We start from the raw sequence: 13,197 nt of genomic DNA, 5'->3' as shown, positions 1-13,197 counted from the left end.
TGTTTGAAACACTATAGATGATAGATACATAAATACATAGATAGATAGATAGATAGATAGATAGATAGATAGATAGATAGATAGATAGATGGATGGATGGATGGATGGATGGATGGATGGATGGATGGATGGACGGACGGACGGACGGACGGACAGACAGACAGACAGACAGACAGATAGATAGATAGATAGATAGATAGATACCTATGTACATACATACATACATACATACATACATACATACATACATCGAAAGAAATAAAAGTGGAGTTTCCTTCTACAGGAGATAATGTTCCTCCCAGAAGTCATAGGTTGCCAAAAAATATAAATCCCTGTGTCAGATGTGGGATACATCCCCCAAAATGTGGACCAGGAATGTCATAGACACTCAAAACAATACAATGTGTTCTCACTGCTCTTGGATGAAAACCAGAACTTCATGGTAAGACCCTATTGCTGAAGACAGTACCATATAAACAGGACATGGAGAAATAAAGTTGGTATTGACCAGGAAGTGTCATCCCTGATGGCTAGAATTCATAATGCTGGAAGGTGCCATGCAGGCTGCTTGGGGAAAACAGCCAACAACACTTGCACCAAGCTGTTAACCCTATGAGCTACAAAAATGGCTGGGCTTACAAGATATGCTGAGCATACAATAGTGGCACGAAGATTGTAGGAGTAACCAACTACATTCTGATTCAATTTAAGACCCTCTCCACAGGAAGAAACACTTGTCTAGAAATGTTAATCTAGACAAGAACACATTGTTGGAGAGATCATAGGCTCTAGGGATAAGCCTACTACTATTACTCTGGCAAATGGACAAGGTTCAGACTGCCCTTTAAATTCATACTTCAGCCATAAAATTAGTGTAGCTCTCAGGCCTCATCAGGGTCCCTTCTGTGTTCAGGTGACATTGGTTAATGCAGAAACTAACAACTTGTCCAAGTGCAGAGAATGACGGCCAGTGGAGTGTTCAGCCGCAAATGGGTCATCTGTATCACAACTCCTTTGCCCAAAGATTGGGGACCATTGCAGAAGTGTAAAAACTGAGGTAAGAGCCAGAGGTCAAGGAGGACTGGAGTGAAACTGTCCTTCTGGACATGGCAGGATCACTACACTCATGACCTCACCAAGGCCCTAGCTGAAGATAATCGATGGTTTCTAGGGGAAGGAGACTCTGTATTTTTAAGGGTGTGCCCTCTGGTCCCTAGTAGGTTGATGACACTACAGTGCATGAACTCACACTTCTGAGTGCATGGGCAGCACAAACAGAACTCAGCTGCTTTATTTGTTTTTGTTTTGTTTTATTTTAAAATATACAAAGTTGAGAGGAGAAGAGATCTGGAAGGAGTTAGGTTAAGGATCAAAGTAAATGTATGAAATGCTCAAAGAACTAAAAATATAATGTTAAAAGGGATCACATTTAGAACTAGCTCGCAAAAGGTATAGATGTGTGTGCATGTGCATACACAATGAACTCAGCTTTACACACTAACAGAATGAAAAGAACATAGGCAGAATTGGCAGGACATGCTCGGCAACAGTGAGAAAATTGTCGTATTTCAAAACACCATTTTTTTTTCTGTCAGCTCTATTTAATACTGTTGCTTCTGGATTTGTATATGTCAGAAATTAGAGAGCAGGATAGAAGATTCTAAGGTCACAATGAGCCAAAACATGGGCCAAATATTGCCTTCAGTAAAGATGATTTGAACAAGGGGGAATGGTGGCCAATATTTCAAACTACAGGTATTTAACATACATATATGTTTATAAATCCCTTTAAGAAATCCTAAAATGAGCAAGTTGTGAAATTTTAGGGCTCTTAGGAAATAATTAGGTATTACTTCTGGTGTAATACAAGATATACATGTACCTGGACCAACCAGTCTCAGCCTCAGAGACACGTGTCCCTTGCTGTGGACGGGCAAGTGAGTGCTAAAGACCCTCAGCTGCAGTGGTGGGTAAGATTCACAGGCAAGCAACAGGTGCGCTCCCTCCCAGGATGCAGAACAGGAAAACACAGGACTGCCCTCTTGGGGAAATTAAAACCAAACTTGAGCCACACTTTCACATATAGTCTATGAAATGCGTCACAAGATTTGTAAGTATCAGCTTCCAGTACGTAGAAAAAAAAATTCAAGGTAGAATATTTTACCATAAATATAAAAACTTCCTATCCAAAAGCAATATTGTTTTACTGCTGAAGATACTTTTTACCTGAAGTTTGAAAACTTTATAACTATTATATATCATTTAATTCTTTTATTTTGGGTTACTCTGTATCCTAAATATACTTTTTTAAAAAAATCTGGTTATCATTTCATGAAAAAGCCCTAATTTGAATATATTAATTTTTAAAATTATCAACCTTGCTGAAATTTTTCTGGCTTTCTGGAGTTTCTAAAATATATTCACATAAACCATGTATAAGAAATTTCTTCTGTTTCTTCCTTCCTTGCGATTGTAACTTGTTTTTTCTTGTTTAATTTCATTGCTTCTACATAAAGATATTGGGAGAGATATTATTGTCAAATTCCAAATCTTAATGAAAATTGTCCCGGTTTTTCATTTCTCTACCATTAAGCACGATGTTTGCTTTTAGTTCCCACTGTATAAATCATATCATATTAAGAATATACACAAATCTATTCAGTTTTAATATGAGAAAATTCATAGAGGTATTCACTTTATTACTGATGATAATCCTCAAATGTTTTAAAAGCACTCCTTTGCATCTGCTTCAAATTTAATGACACATTTTTAAAGAAGAAGATTTTCATCCATTTTAATAAGGGTTTATTTCAGGAGTGTTATTTATTAAGTCAGTAATGGATGGTGGCTGATCAATTGTTTGTTTGTTTTTCATTTTTGGCATCTTCTGGAGAAGGATTTTATCCTTCTCTTTTTAATACATTAACAGGATATATTTACCTAAACAGAAGATTGAAAAAAAAATCTTCTTTTTTGGGGGGGAAACTCCAACAATGAGGTCTAACAGTCTCTTAATATTTATTGTTGTACTGAATTCACAAAGACAAAAAGCAGCTTTACATTGATTCCAAATGATGTAAAATGTTGATTCATGTGTTATTTTCAAATTTTGGTATTCGGGTATTGTGACATCACATAAGCATTCTTCAACCCATATGACACATGTTATAGTTTATATAACCAAATATTTTAAGATGACAAATAATACATAGGCACCTTCAAGTGTTAAGATTTCTTTTGTCATTTTTTTCTGTGCCTTATTATTTCTCCTTTTCAAATACAAGACACTTCAGGTAGTTGTTCCCTCTGTCAACACCCCTCTGCTATATTCTTCTCATCCCCAAAGCAATTTTCTCTTAAAAATGGTAAGTCCTACTCAACTGAGGATCCTTTGGGTACTCACTAGAGACTACACAGAAATTATTGATATGTGTAAAGATACATATCCAGTTATTTGCTTAAAAACCTGTGCAATATGACAGCATTTTATTCAATAGAAAGTCTTACAGTCTCTTGCTGGTCTATGCATAGAGCAAGTACATTCATTTTACCTGTTATAGTTCCCCATTCAAATGACAGTTCTTAAGTATATGTTTCAGAATCTTATGTACACAATCTTTGATTGAAACTATGGCTTTTTCTTTCCTTATATGGTTAAACATAATCTCAGGGTTTGTACCTTCAATGTTCTACTACAGGAATCCTATTTCACTCTGAAATGATAAATCTATTTTTTTAAATGATAATTGCATGTACATAATCTTTATTCTTTTTTTATAGGTAGAAACAAGCATCAAATTTAATTTTTTTCTCTATAGACACTTTTAGAAACTAAATTTATATACCAATCTACACCTTTCTTTAGATCTACGTTGTCACTTTCATCTCCAACCTGCTGATGAAATTTTATCAACCACTCCAAAAGGAAACAATTGTAAGAAAATTATTCTGTAAAATAGTATTTTAAGACATGTGGCTATAAATGTGTTTGAACATCTCTGTGGGGCATGACTTCATACAGATCTAAAGAAGGTTCTTCTGTATTCATTTATCTTATTTTTCATTCCAGGGTTTTATTTGGAGAGCCGATACATATTTAAAAGCACATAATCTCTAATAATGACAATTTTTTCTTTCAGAACATAGTGTGACTTGGGTTCTTTGAGTGTTTTCTCACCTTTGACCCAAGAACTACTTGTCATAGTAGTAGCACCAGTAAATACACCTCAAAAATGGTACAAAGTTAAATGTAAAGTAACATTTTAAAATGCAAATGCATCTTCAAAGCAAGGCATATAACATCTATCATGGGGTTTATAATGCATTTAAGTAAGAGCATGAAAACTTAAATACAAAGAATGGTAGTCTGTGGTGATATTTGTGTCCCCCATTATATTGTGTACCCTAATAAAACTTGTCTGGGGTCAGAGAACAGAACAGCCACTAGATTAGACATAGACACCAGAAAATGGTGGCACACACACACCTTTAATCCTATCACTTGGAAGACAGAGATCCACCTGGATCTCTGAGAGTTCAAGGCCACACTAGAAACAGAGCCAGGCATGGTAGCACACACCTTTAATCCCAGGACTTGAGATCTCATGTCTTTGCTTGGGAAGGACATATGCTTTTTACTCCAGGAAGTGATGGCAAGAAACAGAAAGGTATATAAGGCGTGAAGACTAGGAACTCAAGGCATTTAGGCTTTTAAGGTTTTAGGCTTTTAGCAGCAGTTCAGCTGAGATCCATTCAGATGAGGACACACAGGCTTCTAGTTTGAGGAAACAGGATTGGCTGAGAAGTTGGCAAAGTGAGGTTAGCTATGGCTTGTTCTGCTTCTCTGATCTTTCAGAACTCAACCCAATAACTGGCTCCTGGGTTTGTTTTTATTAATAAGACCTTTTAAGATTCATGTTACAATAGTCAAATAAACTGAGACAAGTAGCAGTGTTTATACAATTCAAATCGGCATGTAATACTGATCCTGAGCTGACTACTGAAAGTTAAGGGGTGCACACAAACACATTGCACATGCACACAAATACAAATTGATTTGTAGCATGCACAACATGTATTCTCTCTCTCTCTCTCTCTCTCTCTCTCTCTCTCTCTCTCTCTGTCCTTCCTTCCTTTCCTTTCCTTACCCTGTCTCTCTATTTCTCTGATACATGCACAGGGGAATAAATTATAAAAGTAAGCAGATAAATTTAAATTCAAATCTAAAAGACAAGAAAAGGAAAAACTACACAAAATGGGAAAAATACTCATGTAAATCTGAAATACAATAATTGCACTAAATGTTAATGTATTAAACATTATAAACATGAATGGTAGAGATGACAAATATCTCTGTGGGAAAAAATTCGTAACAAACAAAGCGGAAATTTATAGCAAAATAAAGATTAATACAACTGAAAATAAATTAGGTTGGTGATTAAATAAAGGGATCTCCACTAAAAAAAAATTGAGGTGCAAATGATTCACTTGAATTTTATACTCAATATTGAAAGAAGAAGCATTAGAATAGAAGGAAACCCGCACAAGTTGTTTTAAGAAGTTATTATTATGATACTCAAACCTGACAAAACTATTACAAAAGAAATCACAATCAAATGGCAAACATACACATAGATGCAAAATTCCATGCCCTTAACAAACAAAATCAAGGGATATATGAAAAACTACATGGAAAGATACTAAAATCAAGACCAAGGGGAATATGTACAGAAAACAACAAAGATGTGGTTTAATACACAAAATACCATGTAAATTACCATTTTGACATAATAAAGGAGGAAAGATACTTCATTATTTTAATGAATAAAATAAAGCATTTGACAAAAACTCAGTGCTCATCTGTTCTTACAAAACATGTACAAGAAGAATTTCACCAATCTGGTAAGAGACATCAACAAAAATCTTACAGTTATTATATTTAATTATCCTTGTAAGGGGTTGAATATAAAACACAGCTTTTCCCCTTCTTTCTATTCCTTTGTGTCAGGAGACAATACCTAGAAATCTTCTCTATTTGGGACTCCAGCGATCACACCAGGCTTGGACTCAGGTACGCGATTTTCACTCTTCTTCCTGTCCTCCATGATAGTCTCCCAGTCTCATCCCCAGTGGTGCTATAGTAGACTGCTTGCAGCGGCCCCTCCTCCTAGCCAACCCCTATTCTTGGGGGACTCCACATAATCTCAGTGTAGACCCAGCTTGCCTACTTTCTGTGGACCCTCTCATCCCCGTTAGCCCTTCCCTACTCCATTTTGTCAGCCCCTAAAAACATTTTCTTGCTGGACTCCCAGGGGCCATATTTGGCAGGGATTCAGGTCAGTGGTTCACACTGTCCCCCATTACAGTCTCTCCATTCTCACCCTCAGCCTGGAAACAACCTGCTTACAGGTGTCCTTCCTCCCTTCATAAAGACTCCAACTCTTGGTTCAGACCCAGGGTCCTCCTAACTTTTATCCCTGTCCTTCCAGAGTATGCTTTTCCTTATGTCTATCTACTTGCAGGATTCTCTCTGCCCAACACACCTCCAACTCCCTGGGGATCCCGCTGGTGTGGACAGGATCCCCTTAGTTCTTTCCTGAAGCCCCTCTCATCCTTTTCTCATAACCCACCTCTATTTCTCTCTGCCATCCATCAACCTGCAGAAGGGTTCTCTACCAGGCAACCCACAGGCTCCAAACTTTCCTAAGATCCGAAGAGTCCAAGAGAAACCAAGGAACAGAACTTTCACCCAACAAAGACAGGACAAGATATCAACACCTAGATTCACCTGAATCATCCCGTCCCTGAAGCTTGAACATTGGTGTAAAAAACACAAACATTAACAGTCAAGACAATATGTCTCCACCAGTAACCCTACTACAGTGGGCCCTGAGAAATGCAATATACCTGAAGCACAAGACAAAGACTTCAAAATAGCAAGTATAGTATGTACAAGGACCTTAAAGGGAATATGAATAATTCCATTCATGAAGTCTGTGAAAATACAAATGATGGAATGAAATAATGAAAAAGTTTCAGGGCAAGCAAGTAGAAATGGAATCACCAAAGAAAAGCCAAACTGAGATAAAGCTGGAAGTGAAATATTTAGGAAGTCTACCAAAAATCTATGAAGTAACCCTCATCAACAGAGTGCAATACATGAAAGAGAGAACCTCAGACATTGAAGACAAGGGAGAAGAAATGGATAGCTCAGTGAAAAAGATGTTAAATCTTAAGAGACAGAGAGAGAGAGAGAGAGAGAGAGAGAGAGATCAAGGCACAAAGCATCCATGGAATCTGAGACATTATAGAAAGAGGAAATCTACAAATAATAGGAATAGAGAAAAATGAATAAATTCAGGTAAAAGGCACAGAGAATATTTTCAACAAAATCATAGAATAAAATGTCTAAATTTAAGAAAGAGATGCTTATCAATTTACAAGATGCTTACCAAACACCAGATAGACATAGCCAGAAAAGAAACTCCCCATGACACATAATAATCAAAACACTAAGCATAAAAAAGAAAGATGATTAACAGCTCCAAGGGAAAAGGACTGAGGAATATATAAAGGCAGAGCCATAACACCTGCCTTTTCAATGGAAACTCTGAAAGCCAGAAGTACCCAGAAGTTCTACACACTGTAAGAGAGTATAGATGCCAGCCCAGACTACTAACACCAAATTTCAACAGTATCTATCTACCAATTCAGCTCTACAAAAGGTCCTCAAAGGAAAACTGCAACCTGAAGAGGTTCCCCAAACTCAAGGAAACACAAAAGATTAATAAAGACCAGTAAATCAAAAGAGGTGGGGGAACTCACACTATAACAACAAAATAAGAGGATCTATTAACGTCGCTCAAGGATAACTCTAAATGTTAGCATTCTCAATTTCTCAAATAAAAAGACACAGACTCTCTGACTCTTTTGCTGGTTTTTGGGAACCGATTCTTCATACTGGGTTGGCTTGTCCAGCCTTAATACAAGGGAGGTGCTTAGTCTTACTGCAGCTTGATAGGCCATGTTTTGTTGATATCCATGGAAGGCCTGCCCTTTTCTGAATAGACATGGAGGAGGAATGGATGGGGGGGACAAGAGAGGTGATGAGGAGGGACTGGGAAGAGAGGAGAGAGGGGAAACTGTGGTCTGGATATAAAATAAACAATTAAAAAAAAAGACACAGACTAGCAGATTGGATTTGAAAACAGGATCCATTCTTCTGCTGCATCCAATAAACACACCTTAATACCAAGGACAGATATCACTGTACAGTGAAAGGATAGAAAGAAAAAAGATATTCCAGGCAAACAGAACCAAGATCCATGGAGGTGTGGCCATTTCAACATCTGACAAAAGAGGTTTCAAACCAAAACTAATGAGAAAAGATAGGAAAGAACACTACACACTCATTAAAGGAAAATCCACCAAGAGGATATTGGAATTCTAAACGTTTCTGCACTAATCACAAGGGTACCCAGTTCATAAATAAAATACTACTACAGGTAAAATCACATATTAACCTTCACACAGTGATAGTGGGTGAGTTCAATACTAACAGACAGGTCATCTAGACAAAGACTAAACAGAAAAATGATAGAGTTAAATAACATTATAATTCAAATGGCCCTGGAGAATATTTATAGAACATTCCATCCAAACACAAAAGAATGTACCTTCTTCTCAGCATGTCATGGAACTTTCTCCAAACTTGAACAGATACTCAGACACAAAGCAAGTCTCAACAGACACAAGAAAATTGAAATCATACCCTGCATTCTATCTGACCACCATGGATTAAATCTTGATATCCATCAACAGAAAGCTTACAAACTCATGGAAACTGAATAACTCACTACTGAATGAAAAATGAGTCAAGACAGAAATCAAGAAAGAAATTATAAACATAATAGATTTGAATAAAAATGAAAGTACAACGTACTCAAACCTATCGGACACAATGAAGGCGGTTTTAAGGGGCAAGTTCGTAGCACGAAATGCCTACATCAAACCATTGGAGATACGCCACATTAGTGATTTAGCAACACAAATGAAAGCCACAAGAAGAAATAGCACACAAATAAATAAGTAGCAAGACATAATCAAACTCAGGGTTGAAATCAATGAAATAGAAAAAAACACAAAGAATCAATGAAACAAAGAATTGGCTCATTGAAAAAAAAAATAAGATTGATAAAGTCTTAGCTGAATTAACTAAAAGACAGAGAGAAACTATCCAAATTAATAAAATTAGAGACAAAGGGGGACATCACAACAGACACCAGGGAAATACAGAGAATCCTAAGGACACACTTTAATAATCTATACTCCACCAATCTGGAAAACTGAAAAATAAATGTATAAATTTCTTGATATATACCACCTACCAAAGTTAAATCAAGATCAGACAAGAAACTTAAATGGACCCATGACCCCTAGTGAAATAGAAGTAATTAGATGTCTTCTAAGCCCCTCCCTTCTAGAAAAAAAAAGCCTAGGGCCAGATGAATTCAGCTGAGAACTCAGAATTCAACCAGACCTTCAAAGAAAAATTAATGCCAATACTCCTCAAATTATTCTGCAAAAAGGGATTGGAAGGAACATTTCCTAATTCTTTTTATAAGGCCACAGTTACTCTGATACCTAAACCACATAATGACTCAACAAAGAATTACAGATCCATTTCCCTTATGAACATAAATGTAAAAACTTTCAATAAAATATTGCAAATGGAATCAAAGAACACATCAAAAATAATGATCTACCATGATCAAGTAGGTTTCATCCCAGAGATGTGTTCGGTTACATTTATTGATCTACAGATCTTTAATCATTCCAGCATCTGTTTTAATAAGGAGAATAGAAAGATATACCATCTACCTTCCTTGTCACCAACCCAAGCTCCAATCCTACTAGACTGCTAGGTTGAAGCTGAAACAAGAGCATCATTCTTGGGAACACAGGATGCTCTGGTTACCACCTTTGTTTAATGGTGGGCTGTTTCAAAGCCTGTTGTCTTCAAATCAATAACTCCAGGGGATAGAAAATGCTCCCATCTATAAATTCCTGGTGAAGGGTCCACACTGCTGTGAGTATCCACAGGAGTAGTCCTTGCCAAAAGAAAAATTGAAAACTGCAATATATAAATACACACCAAAAGCAGTGCACATGGGCTGGCAGAATACTGTGCAAATCAATTTGTAGCAATGAAGATAAAAATCTACATATTTGAAAATGGCATCTGTGTCATATTTTCTACAGGGAAAATGATATAAAACAGAACAAAGTCAGGGGCTCACATACACATGCTTATTGTAGAATAAATAAAAAGGTGCTGGGTGAGAGTTAACAACTTCCAGGGATAAATGAAAAACAAAGCAATAAAACAACTGGCTTCTAATTTAATGTTAATAATTAAAATTCATTTTAGTATATATCTATTTATTTTTATGTGTATGGCTGTTTTTCCTGCACGTTTGTCTGCACCATTTCTCCATCCCCATAAGTCATTCCTAAAATAAAAGCATTCAAGCTGCAGAGATAGTTCAGCAGTTAAGAGTGCTGAATGTTCTTGCAGAGGACCTAGGTACAATTCCCAATACCCACATCACGGTTCACACCAATCTGTAACTCCAGTTCTAGGGACTCTGACACCCTCTTCTGGCCTCTGTGGGCACCAGGCATACCCATGGCACACAGACATACATGTAAACAAACACCCATACTTATAAAACAACACTTAAAATAATAATACAATTTTTAAAGTGCCCTGTATACCACCATCTCCAACAAAGCAGAAACAATAAAATACAACACCAGCAGGTCTCAAGTTGTCCCTCTCCCTAATGAAAATGTTCTCTTGCTCCTTGTCCTACAATTGATTTTTAGACCTTATAACTCAGTACAGCAGGGTGAGGCAGCTTACACTTGAATGTATTTTATCAGCTAAATTCCCAGTATATGTTCCAGGCTCCTCACCAGGCTACATGGCTGCAAGATGCAAGATCTGAAATGTTGCCAGTTAGGGTTTCGCATACCAGCACTCTGATTTTTGAAGACAAGTACATCAGAGGCTGGTGCATCTCTTTGCTTCTACAGTGCCTCTACATCACCCCATTTTGAGTGCTACACACGGAAAGGTTTTTGCACCCTGATAAGACTCTCTGCCAATGCAACAATCCAAATTAGACCAAATCAGACCAAATTAGAAAAAGCCTCAGTTTAATGGGTAAAACATTCCTGGGTGATTCTCCAGCACCTCCCCCCCTCAGAGAGGAGACTGGGATGAGAGACCAGAAAACCATGTGTCTGTTTTCTGGGATACAATTTAAATACCCTATGGGAGTAGTCTTGAGCATCTCTGGGGAAGAGCCATGTTTGGCACGCTTTGAGGGGGTGAGTTTAGGTAAAGAGATGGGGGAGGGGAGTTTAGGCAAATCTTCCACCAGAACACACACTAACCCCAGTCTGCCATTACAAATGTATTTGCTGCATGAATTCATTGTTCATGGCTCTTATTAGTTAAGCACCTGCAATTGATAACATTGACTTGGACATAAATGGGTATAAAAGGAATGAAATATTGATAGAAATACAAAAGCCATCCTTGGGCCAGAAAGATAAATCAGCAGCACCTATTATGAAGCCTGATGATCCAAGTTTCATCTCTAGAACACATACAAAGCTTGAAAGAGAACCAACTTTATAAAACTGTCCTGTCACCTTCTTATGCATGCTGTGGAATCTTCCCCATCATAAACACACACAGTAACAAAATAAAGATTCTTGAGTCAATAACCATCCTTTATGGAGCTTACTTGGAGCTTTTTTATTTTAGCTTTTTTATATTCTATTATTTTTAATATACATAAATACACAACATAGATCATTAATGTATTATATATAGTATCAACAGTAAAACATTATATATGATACATATTATATATAGATGATGATGATGATGATAGCCCAGGCTCTGAAGAAAGTGTGTGTAGTCACAAATTCCAAAACTGGGAAAAGTTTATCATCTAGTATATCCAAGGGTGTCTGAAGGAGAATGTGAATGATCAGAAAGAGGAGATGTAGGAGCTCTTCTTAGGGGCTTCGTCAATGGGCATTCAGATTTGACTTTTATTCTAAGGAAATAGTCAGATTGTTATCCAAATGGCTATAAACAGGAGAACAATATATGCTGTCTTCTACTCTTGAAATATTAATGTGGTGGCATAATGAGAGCTCTCCATGCAGAGAATAGATTTCATTCACAAGCCATTGCCATGACCTAGGCCAGAGTGAATTGTAGATTAAGAATATGGTGATAGTACTAGACCTAAGAATGATTATGTTCAGACTGTTTAGAGAACGTGGCCCAGGAGAAGCATACAAACAAGAATGAGTGCTGGGTATGACATGGAATAGAGCCTGAACAATTGAAGAATGAATGTATCTATTGGTTGACCAATCTGAAGCACAGGCTGGGGATTGAAGGAGACACTGATATGTGGTTTTAAATTCAAGATAAAAGCTAGGGCTATAGATATAACTGTGTGTGTTATCAGTATCTGGATAGCATCCAACAGCATCAGATGGGATCACCTTGCAAGGAAACAAAAGGGCTTGGAAGTGAGGCCTGAGAAGGTCCAAAGGAAGAGTTTGAAAAGATAGAAAAGATGAACATACATGTCAATATAAACACATTACATCTTACATAAAAATAAAGAATAAATTTATGTAGCAAAATCATCTGGACCATAAGTAGAGCACAGCAAAAGCCTATAAGTTGGGATGTATATGATTTGATGTAAAAAAAAATGCTGTTTGGGTTTGTTACTTATAATATTGGTTTTGTCTTTTTCTGTTTCCCTGGAAAATAGTTTATTTTTACTCTTATGTGAGGGAATAAAATCCCAACACCTTTGGCCAAAACATTTCTATAGATAAAACACAAACCAAGAAAATCTATACTAAATCTAATGATGTATGTCTGATGTCAGTATGGGATCTACAAAAGACCAATACAGAAGCATACCTACATACAGAAAGTTGATGACAACCATTTATCAGCAGACCATGATTTTCCCCCAAAGAATCATGTGTAGTAGGCTTGGATCCTAGCCCATGGCACTGTGTGGAGGTGATGGAGCATTCAGAAGTCAGGGCCTTGAAGAAGAAGCTAGGTCATTGGGTTATGCCTTTTGA

At 37.0% G+C, this 13,197-nt stretch overlaps 1 protein-coding gene across 3 annotated transcripts in view; it reads right to left on the bottom strand.

Moving 5' to 3' along the window:
• Positions 1-13,197, bottom strand: part of Mctp2 (multiple C2 and transmembrane domain containing 2) — a 247,018-nt gene that overhangs the window by 46,309 nt on the left and 187,512 nt on the right. The gene's annotated exons all lie outside the window — the stretch shown is intronic.

This window comes from Peromyscus californicus, unplaced genomic scaffold (genome assembly GCF_007827085.1).
Source record: "Peromyscus californicus insignis strain IS unplaced genomic scaffold, ASM782708v3 Scaffold_4__1_contigs__length_199733344, whole genome shotgun sequence".
Taxonomy (NCBI): domain Eukaryota; kingdom Metazoa; phylum Chordata; class Mammalia; order Rodentia; family Cricetidae; genus Peromyscus; species Peromyscus californicus.
Note: the sequence above shows the minus strand (reverse complement) of the source record. Positions and strands in the feature narration are given on the sequence as shown.